This window comes from Rhinolophus sinicus, chromosome 3, assembly GCF_057876585.1.
Source record: "Rhinolophus sinicus isolate RSI-liver-muscle chromosome 3, RSI-T2T, whole genome shotgun sequence".
NCBI lineage: Eukaryota > Metazoa > Chordata > Mammalia > Chiroptera > Rhinolophidae > Rhinolophus > Rhinolophus sinicus.
Genome location: NC_142503.1, coordinates 33,080,004 through 33,091,061, shown reverse-complemented (window position 1 = coordinate 33,091,061; position 11,058 = coordinate 33,080,004). Strand labels below are relative to the sequence as shown.

General features: G+C 38.9%; 1 long non-coding RNA gene across 1 annotated transcript in view; it reads left to right on the top strand.

The window, feature by feature from the left end:
* Window positions 1-270: 270 nt before the first annotated feature.
* LOC148758475 (uncharacterized) overlaps window positions 271-11,058 on the top strand; it is a 104,961-nt gene continuing 94,173 nt past the window's right edge. The window contains exon 1 of the long non-coding RNA XR_016020535.1: window positions 271-385. This is a non-coding gene — a long non-coding RNA (uncharacterized LOC148758475). The remainder of the gene's footprint in view (window positions 386-11,058) is intronic.

The window sequence follows — 11,058 nt, the reverse complement described above, 5'->3', positions numbered from 1 at the left end:
GCCAGTAAGCCCACATATTCTGTTTGTGGTGGCTTGGAGCCAAAATCCAGGTGTGATATTCCAAAGCATTCTTGTAGAGGAGTTTTCAGCTGGTATTTTGTTTACCTGCATTTTTGGCCAGTCTCAATCCTTTGGGAGCCAAAAGGTTACAGAACTGTAACATCTCTGGCTCTTGCCATACCTGTCTATAAAATATGCATGAATACAGACTTTACACAATGTGTCTGTGGCCTTTGGTGACCCCTGTCTTGTCTTTATCTTTCTTCAGGAAATTCCAAGAGACTGTGGAAATACTCCCATCTAGCTACTGCTCATTGGAAATCTGGTACCCTCACAAAGTGCTCTGAGGTCCTTGGCAGGAAAAAAGGCACCCTGTAAAATCAAGGTATGTTGTTCTTGGGATTACTTCCTATTTTTTAGTAGAAGACTCTTCTCGAATGTTCATCTTAAGGCAGCCCTGGAGGAAAATCATAATAAATATACCAGTCATAAATGAGTTCTACCACTCTATCCATTCTAAGAAAAGACCTGAAAATAATCTAGACTTGGATTTTGGTGTTTTTGGCTTTGAGAATCACAGTCATTCCCCAAAACCTCCTCTTTGGCTTCTTTGGGGCCTTTGTGTTGTTGCTCTCCTCTTGGGGCTTGGATATGTGTGTTCTGGCTGGCTGTGTGACTTCCTGCTGTGCTCACCTCTGCTACTCTTCTCGGCCTAATCTCTGATGTCCGTCTGCCTTAGCCTCTGGTTTGCAGGGCAGTGGGTCAGGTAGAGGGCCACGGGTTAGTAGACAGAGACTTATGGCAGAGGGCCTGCAGGCAGGTTTTCTCCCTTTTGCTTTCATTGTGGACACATGGATGCTCTCAGTCTTATTTCTGTCATCTGCAAAATGGCGAGCATTCTCTCTGGCTTCTTCACCCTACTTCTGAATTAAGAGGACTTTGTCTTGCTCACCATTTCTAGGACAATGCCTGGTGCTTAGTAGTCACACAGTAAATATAGTTGACCCTCGAACAACGCAGGTTTGAACTGTGTGACTCCACTTGTATGCAGCCTTTTTAAAATAAATACTGTAAATGTATTTTTCTCTCTCAATAACATTTTCTCTAGCTTATGTTATTGTAAGAATACAGTATATAATATATATAACATACAAAATAGGTATTAATTGACTGTTTATGTTATTGATAGGGCTTCCAGTCAACAGTTGGCTACTGGCAGTTAAGTTTCTGGGGAGTCAAAAGTTATATAGATTTTCGACAGCTGGGGAGGTGTCAGTGCCCCTAACCCTGCATTGTTCAAAGGTTAACTGTATATGTTGAATTAATAAATACCCAACGAAGTCTCTAATTCTAAATGAATTTAAGGTACTGCTTTTTTAGTTGCACTTTAAACTAGTCTATTTTTAGTATACATAAGATGAAATAAAAAATTTTGACAATATTTCTGCCCTGACTTGTTCCTGGCCCTGGACCATGCAGCTATCGGAAAAGCACAAGGAATAAGATTATCATAGATTTTTCCATGTCAACAGTGAGGGGCCTTTCAGAGCACACAATGTTTTCTCCTTGGCAGAATTTTAGTGAAAAAATGCCTATTCCTATTTCTTATGTACTTTTTAAGGGAAAATCATTGTATAGAATCTTCATCTAGATTTCTTGCATCTCAGTTTTTAAGATTTGTATGAAGAAGAGAATGAGATTAGGACGTAAGCTCTTCCGAAGTCCACTGTGTTGTGCACTTCCTAGAGACTTTGAAGCAGGGAGAACCCCAGCCCTGGCTTACAGCTCAGGGAGAGTAAAAGCATCTATGTAGTCTATGCCTGTCTCCTGATTCCTAGGCATGCTGTGCACTTGTTTGTGTACACACATGTACATGCATACACATACACTGTCAAGACAGTGGCAGCTCATTGGATCGTTAGTCCTGTTGCTGGAAAAGTCAAATTTAAGTGTTTGCTTGTGTCTTTTGTTAAGATTTTCTGTTGCACAACTGTTGAATCTTAGATAACTAGAACTTTCATATGTTTTTGTTTAAATATTCAGTGGTAATTTTCCTTTTTTGAATAGCCCCATGATTAAAAATGGAAATGTTAGGATTTCTTCTGCCATTGGCAATCTGTCTGATCCTTTAGTTAAAAACCCCAGGACCATTTGAGACTTGGAATTTTTAGATTTGAGTTTGCAGATTTTACACTTTAGATTTTTAGAAAGGCAATCAGGTACATTTACTATGTTATATAATACCCTCATTTGGGTCTGGTCTTGCATCCACAGTCAATCAAGGTTTTGCAATGAAAGGCTTGATATTTATACTAAGGGGGATAAATGAAGACTATAAATAGCCTCATGGAAATTCAGGTCAGATTTTGCCACCAAATAAGTTCAAATCAATTCAGGTCTGGCCACCAAAAGAGTTTAGGGAAAAAACATTTTGGCTTTTAGAAACTTTTGGATAGCATTTGAATTACAGAAAAAAGATTGTAGACTGGTATTTAAAAAAACACAATTATTAATTAGCTTTCTTGTTGTGAATTCCGTTAAGAGAGAAACCTTGTTTTCTCCAGAGCTTTGCTTATGGAGGTCTGTGTAGCTTTCCTTGAGGTCCGTTTTCTTCCACGGAAAGCCTACAATGTTTCTGCTTATAGTCCTTTGAAAATCAGCTCAATGTATTTCGTGGTGCAGGCTGTTAAAATGGCTTGGATTCCACTAGAGGGCAGTTGGGCCTTATCTCAGTGGACTTTATGGTTACCAGGTCTGGTCCTGTCATAATTAGGTAGTTTTTGCCATTGACCACTACTCATTTCTGTTTTTATTCGGCACCTGTGTGTCCCTCTCGACATCACCCACACATGTGTATGTCAGTGATTCCCATGCTTACATTTCCAGCCTGTAGTATTCTTCTGAGCTCGTCCTTAGCATCTCTAGTTGGCTGTTTTAAAGACCATTCAATCTGGACATGTTGAAGATTGACCTCAGGAGCTTCCCTGCCTGTCCTTCACTCCCAGTTCTCTTCTTCCTATGCTCCTTGGCCCAGGCAAAGTCGCCAATATCTGTTTGCTTATGCAAACCTTAGAACCTAGGCGTCAGCCGCCACACTCCCCTTTTCCTACAGAATTCCTCATCAAATCCTGTTTCATTAATGTTTGCCAAATATCTCTAATGGTCTGTCTACTTTTCTCTGTCTCTACTCTTAGCTACCACATTCTTTAACTTGGCTACTAGCCACCTAACTGGTCTCCTTTCTCCAGGCCTCTACTTCTCCTGCTGCCAACTCGAGACTTTGCAATCAATCTCAGTTTCTGTCTACACACTTGTAAGTCCCGATTCACTATGAAATACTGTTTTGTAAACATGTGAAAGGCCAGTGCACCGAGGATGAAGGTAGCAAGACCCCATGTCCTAAGAGGGTGGTAGGAGATCATATGTACAAGTAGTCCTTATTTTGTATGGTTCCTTAGACGTAAGAAGTTCCTATGAGTTAGTTAAATAACACCAGTCCCCCAACAGCAGTCTGCCAAAAACACGGTTCAAAGTTTGGATCTCCATGTAGTCATTTCCTTAGGGAAGTCTTCCCCTCAGAGATCAGAACATCCGATAGACACTCGTAGCTCTACGTATCTTTTTTCAGTAGCGCTTACCATATTTGTTATTCTTTCTTTTTCCCTCCCTGCCTCCCTTCCTTTCCTTTCATAAATTAGCCTTATTGTTGCTGCCTTGCTCATTAGATTAAAGGTCAATGAGGTTATTATATCCCCAGCTTGTTACAGTGACTGTGAATTCTCAATTAATAATGGCTGAGTGAATGAACAGATAAATGAACAAAAACAGTTCCCGCCCCCATTTTTTTCGTAGCTACCAGAATCTCCCAAGGTGTTAGTTGAAAATAGGTTTTACACCTCAGCCATAGGGGAGGAGGAGAGAGATACTTGCATTTTAATAAGGAACTAAGAAAGACTGAAAGAAGGGAATTTTAGCAGAGTTTTACTTGCAGTAGAGCCTCAGTGTAATATTTATTGAATAAATGACAAATACCTGGTTCTAGAATTGATATGAAGGAGATATTTAAGGAGGCTGAGTCTTTTCAGTATCTTAAAAGCAATTATTTGAACAATTCAGGAAGACATATAAAAGAAAGTACAACAGCAGCAACAACAACAAATAACAAAAATCCCCACTCATAATCCATCACTCTTACTCCTTTCCTGTTTTCTTTTATTACTCAACAAATACATGAGTACATTCTTGTTTTAGATTCAAACTATACAGATGTTTAAAAAAATAAAGAATAAAAAATGAAAAACTCTTTCTACCCTTATTTCCATTCCCATCCCCAAGGAAACCACCATCAAATCATATGTGCATTTTTTCTGGAATCCTTTTATGCAGTCCATGGCTATATATGTACAATCACTCACATTAAAAAAAAAAAAAAGCAAAAACATGGAGGAGAGTGAAAAACCGCTGAGAAGGCATGAGGCTGGAAGCCACCACATGAGAGAAAGAAGTCAGTGCAAACATCTTGCTAGGATAGTTAAGGAAAAGAGGAATCACATATTTAGCTCAAAATTGTTTGATTTGTTCTAGTGCCCACATCCTCTGTGTCCAATCCCAGGCACTCTTCAATAAAGTCTACGAAGTCTGACAATTAAGTTCACGAATTCATCCTAGACAAAGTGCTACATACCTCATTGCTGAATATCACTACGGTCACCTTCCAAGTACTCCCCTTGGGAAGCTATGCACCGGGATGCCAGCACCTGCTCTATCCTTCAAAGCAATTTTGGAACTCTTTTTCTGGAATGGCCATCAGAGCTGTCATCAAAATGTCTTCCTTTCAATATTTTCTTTATCTTTGGGTAAAGAAAGAAGCCATTGGGGACAAGATCAGGTGATTAGGGAGGGTGTTCCAATACAGTTAATTGTTTCCTGGCTAAAAACTTCCTTGCAGACAGTGCCGTGAGAGCTGGTACATTGTCGTGATGCAAGAGCCATGAAATGTGGGTGAAAAGTTCAGGTCGTCTATCTTTCTCACGCAGCCTTTTCAGCACATCCAAATAATAAACTTGGTTAACTGTTTGTCCACTTGGTACAAATTCATAATGAATAATCCCTCTGATATCAAAAAAGGTTAGCAACATCATTGCAACAAGTTTGCGAACTTAATTGTCAGACTTCACATACAAAAAACAAGCAAGAATCCCAACAAATCAAACAAACAAACAAACAAACAAACAAAAAAAGCAAACTGAAATGGGATTATATCTTTCTTATTGTTCTTTAACTATGCTCTTCTCCTTAATGACACTCAGAAGTCTTTTAACATGAATAAGAAATTTACCTTTGACAAGAAATTGGATGTCACAGGGCTTCATAATGTGGATGGATTATCATTTATTTACTATTCCACTGTTATGGACATTAATGGACATATAATGGTTTCTCCATTTTTTTTCAGTTACAAACCATGCTTTATTGAACCTCCTAATTTTGCACATATTGAGTTTTTCTCCTGTGTGGATTCCTCAAAGTAGAATTCCTAGATCAAAGAATTTGCACATTTTACATTTTGATATGTTGTCAAATTGAATCAATTTATACTGTTTGAATGTGCTTGTTTTCACTTGTCAAGACCTAATATTTAAATGATTTAAATTAAAGTCTGATGGATGAAAAATATTTCATTATTGTTTTAGTTTGCAGTTCCCTGATATATCGTGTTGATGAGCATATTTTTACATGTTTAGTGGCTATATATGTTTTTTGGTCCTATCTTTTGCCCATTTTTTAAAACCTTTTTAATTTAGAAGAGCTCTTCATAGTCATTTGTTTAGTCTAGTCAACAAGCATTTCTCTACCACTTGCATTGTGTAGGCATGCTAGGTATTGGGATTTCAGAGAATACAATACACAATATACAATGAGTACCTTTCTAAATGCAGTAAGATATTACAATTGTCATGTTAAACTGCTAACTTAAGAATATTAGGTTGTGTGGTTGTTGCTTATCAGTCATCTCAGAGGGAGAAAAATTGAAAATGGCATAACATTTTATCTGTGTAGCAGCAAATTTACAACATTTTGAAAGTTGTTTATTATTTTTTAGCTTGCTGTTCTATCCTTAAATGTGACTTTTACATATTTAAGTCAGTAATGATTGCTTATGCTACTATTAGGTTGGTACAAAAGTAATTGTGGTTTAAAAGGTTAAAAATAATTGCAAAAACCGCAATTACTTTTGCACCAACCTAATAGTTCTGAAGGCTTTAGAACTAAGAATAAAGAGTCTTTGAGGTAATTTAGTGTTTCACTATAGAATGTTTTCATTTTTAATTGTATCTTTAATTGCAATGATGATCTCACTCAACTAGATCATTTGTCCTTTGACAGCTCCCATGACCTTCCACTGTAAACATTTAGGCTGAATACACACACAGACACAGCTGAGCCCAGTGGTATTATGAGAAAGGACTAGACAGGATGCTGGTGACTAGGATGTTCCTTAGATGAAGAGGACTCTGCAGCTGGGGAGGCCCACATTGATTAGATCTCTATTTGACAAAATAAAGCTGACTTACTACATCAGTGTTGCAGTTTATTAAGCATTGTAGAGACCTGAGTTAGGATAGTAAGTGCCTTACTTATGTCCAGGGAGAGGGTAAATGTTTGTGTATCTTTACGGAAAACTATAAAACTCACCTTATTTGTACAAAAGTTATGGACAGTTGATTCTCTTCTTCAAGTGGGAAGCAAGAGAGGTGGTTCAGACTTACTAAGTGAGCTCCCCATGGATTTAGGCTGGCAGAAAAATAGGTAGTTGTAGTTCTTTTTAAGCACAATCCCAGTTAAACAGACTTGGAAGGAGATATGGAATGAGCAGCATTATTGGTCTGGTCAGTGCAAGCTCTATAATTGCTAAGTAAGATCCCCCAAGGGGGGTGGGGGAGAGTGTCAGAAAATTATAAACCATGGAATATGATAGTACATGCAATAGCTTGTCAATTGTGAGACATAACTCACAGTGATATTTTTTTCTGTAGAAATATAAATTCCAACTACAGGCATCAAATTTCAGTTATAGGATGGGTTTATTAGCATCAATCTGGTTGGAAAGGAACTTACCTTGAAGCTCTGTTTGCCGGGCAAACACCTTGTTTTTGTTTTGTTTGTATGTGAGTTGGTCAGAAAGGCATCAATGTAGATTATGGGTCACTACAACACCACATATACCCTCAAGGAGATCCCATGGCACCATCACTGAACTTCACAAATGTTTTGTCAAGATAGACACTGAAAACAGATAAACTCTGACCGCCATCTTGTGGAAGGATCTACCATTATCAAGACAGATTGAGTGTGAGGTGGTGGTAGTGGAGGAGGGGCTGAGAGGGACATAACAGCCCTAGGCTTATATTTTTTCTCACCTGAGGATTCTGGTAGGGACTGTGGGAGAGATAAATCCTTCAGATACAAAATTTGTCACCTGACAGGAGAGCTATATTACCTGAGCCTGCAGAGAAAGTCTTCTCTTAATTTGATTTCGGTTTCTATAGCATGGAGGATCTGAAGTAGCTTTGAGGAGCATTTGTCATTCCTTATCTCCCTGTTTCCAGATCCCCTAGCTTGGGAAGGTATTTTTCTCACATTCTTCAGAGTTCAAAGAGCTTACTGAACAACAGACACTCAATATTTATTCTTTAATATTATTTCATTATATACCACACCAGAGCACATTTGTTTTTACAACATTTAATTAGATTTCCCGGAAATGGAAAAGCCATTTGCTTTTTCATGGATTTACTATCAGTCCGAAACCCAAGAACCTTTCCAATATTTTAATACAAACCAGTCATACTGATTTAAATTAAAAGAATGTGTTCAAAGTAGGAATAACACTGATAAAAGAGGCTTTTGATATGTCCTGGATAGCACCCAGCCTGACAGGATGACATTTTGGTGAAAGTGAATAAGACATGGTATCAAAGGGAGATTTTTCTTTCTTGAAATATTTAAAGCACAGTTTGCTTTTTACTTGGCAGAACAACAACAACAACAACAAAAGAAACCACGTGGCCATTTTTCACTTTGCAAAGCATTCTTTACAGATGCCTGTCTGGTTGTTCTTGGATGGCTTCAGGGCACTGACACCGCATTCATCTTTTGAAAGTTCTCCACCAGGTCCAAGTGGCTGTTGTTGATCCCAGCAATGAGTGAGGCACATTATGCCTTCCATCGGTTCAGCATTTTGTCTGTAATGTAGCGAGCTCAGGAACATATCTGGATGAAGTCTTTCACTGTATATAGAACTTTGCAGGACTATAGCATTCTCTGTTTCTAATGTAAATTTGGTAGCAATACCCAGTGCAATGCCTTAGACATAGTAGGAATTGAATGTTCCAAGACAGAAGGTTGTAGCTATTACCCGCAAATCCTAGAAAAGTATGGAAAGTCTTGCATAGATGGCTGCAACAGCCCCTTCAACAAAAATACGGCCCCCAATTCTGCTGTACTGCCATTTGGGGCTGGATAATTCTTTGTTGTGGGGGCTGTTGTGGGAGGTTTAGCAGGGTCCCTAGCCTCTACCCAGAGGACACGAGGAGCATTACCCCGCCCCCAAACAAAAATGTGCTCTGGGGGTCAAAAGTAACTCCCAGTTGCAAATTACTGCCTTAAACTGAGTGAGATAGTGTGGAACAGATCTGACTTCAGGTATTCGAGTCAGCAGTAGTAAATAATGAAATATGCTTTGAGCACCTTGGAAATACTCTTTTAATCAATAATACCTCCTCTGCCCACAGCATCCTCTAGGAAAGCTGACCATAAACATCTTAGCTGGGATAGTTACAGAAAGTTGAGAGCAAATGACTGAGCAATCAGCCAGGGAAATGGTTCATTTTTGATTTAAAGGAAAGGACAGTCACTCAGGAGTCATGCAGTCATGTGTAAAAAGCAGGTATTCAAGAGGTAATGTGATGTAATGGGGGAGGGGAAATGGAAATGAAATCAGGAGGCTTGCACTCTAATCCTGGCTCAGCTACTGACCAGCTAGCTGTGTCTCTCTCATAGGGGAAGTCTGTTCACTTGGCTGATCGATCGCAAGTGACCCATAAAGTTCTTTCTACTCCTCAAGTGTGAAGAAATTATGGATTTAGCTAATGAGTAGCTTATTATTACCTATTTTTACAGAGCAGGAGCAGGGCTTTGAAGGAATGCAATGCTGAAATCAGGAAGGTGGAGATTACGAGTATGGGGAGATAAGTAATGGGATTTGGGGGATGACAAAGTATCAGATGAGGATAATGGACTTTGTGCTTAAAGAAAATCAGAACGTACAAGGAAGACGCAAAACCCTTACAGTTTTGCTGGTGTGTGTGTGTGTGTGTGTGTGTGTGTGTGTGTGTGTGTGTGTAAAAGTTGGTGTGTGTGGGGGTGCTCAGTGGGCCACAGCTTCCCCATGGATCCTTAGGGAATAGGGTTTACTCAGGAGAACAGTTTTCTTGCCATATATGAAGACCACCATCATAGGTTACTACAGCAATGGGTGCTCTTGGTTATGTATGGAAGCTCTCACTGGAGCATTCAACTGTATTACCTGATTTTGCAGATATATACACATCAAAATAGTCCATAAATATTATGTTTTGTGGAAACCAGTGTCATGATTCATTGACTAAAAAATGTAAGATGGCCTGAGGAATTCTGATATTCAATAACATAGAAACTAGGGTAGGAAAAATCTGGCTGGAATTTGAATGTTTGAAGAGTTTTTCAGCCATTTTGGGTTTGATAAAAGAGCAAACTCATTTTATGAAGCAGTCTTACCCTTCCTTTCTAAACATGATGTGTATTTGAAAGGAAATTCAATCCATATGGTTTTGATTAATTTTACTTAAATCATCAAAATATTATTTCTTAAGAGTTGTTTGATGTCTAAGAAGTATTTAAGCCCTTTGAATAATTTAAAAAATATATATTTTTTCTCTTTAAAACAGGAAATCACTTTTTAAAGAGTTTAAATGGGTTTGGACACAAATGAGATTCAGACTTGAAATCCTGACCCGGTAAGATTAGGGAAAGTTTGAAACTTGCCAAAATAGACTCTCCCGTTCCTCCTTAAGTCACTACCTTCTGATATTATATTGTCAGCAGAAATACTTGGACATTGTCCAAGGAAGTAAAATATTTTGTTATAGTTTTCTCTTAGTCATAGGGTTCGTAACCTCAGTAAACTTGGACTCCCATCTCTCTCCTTTGCATTGGCCTTTGTGTTAGGTAAGTCACTAAGTTCTCTTTTTCAGTTGCCTTGTCCTCTTGATTTTCATTGTCTTCTTACCTTTCAGGCTTTTATCACCTTAACTAGATCACAGCATTTACCATCTAGCTGGTGCCTCCCTCTGTCTGGTCTCACCTGGCACCAATCAAATGTATGTTACTGCCTTTTAATCCTCACCCAAATCCTCACTAAATCTTCCCTAAAATTATCACTCTTCTACTAAAGAACCTTTAGTGGTTTCTAAAGCCCATGAATCCTTTAGTTTGCGTTCAGTGGTCTCTGCATTCACTGGCTCCATTGTACCCTGTCAAACATATCAGCCATTGCTGACCAGAGTGGCTTGGTTGCTTTGTGAGACCAACATGCAGATGTGGGTCTGAGATGCCCTTCTTCCTTTTCCTCCTATCTGTTAATGAGAGCCAACCCAAGTCTCACCTCTTTTCTGCTGACTCTTGCCTGTGCTATCACTCTCTCTTACACCACTCTCTCTTACGTCACTTGTCTCTATAAGTTAGTGTCTAATCTTATGTTGCTGCATAGAATTCTGCACTTCATAGAGGTCTATGTCTTGCCTACTTATCTGGACTAGAGACTTAGTTCCATAGCAGTGGTTTTCCAATGTACCCTGGACCCTAGCATCAGCATCATTTGAGAACTTGTTAGAACTACAAATTCTTAGGCCCCACCCCAGAGCTGCTGAAACAGAAATTCCAGGTGTGGGGGCCAGCACTCTGTATTTTAACGAGCCTTCCAGGCAATTCAGATGCACGTTCAAATTTGAGAACCAT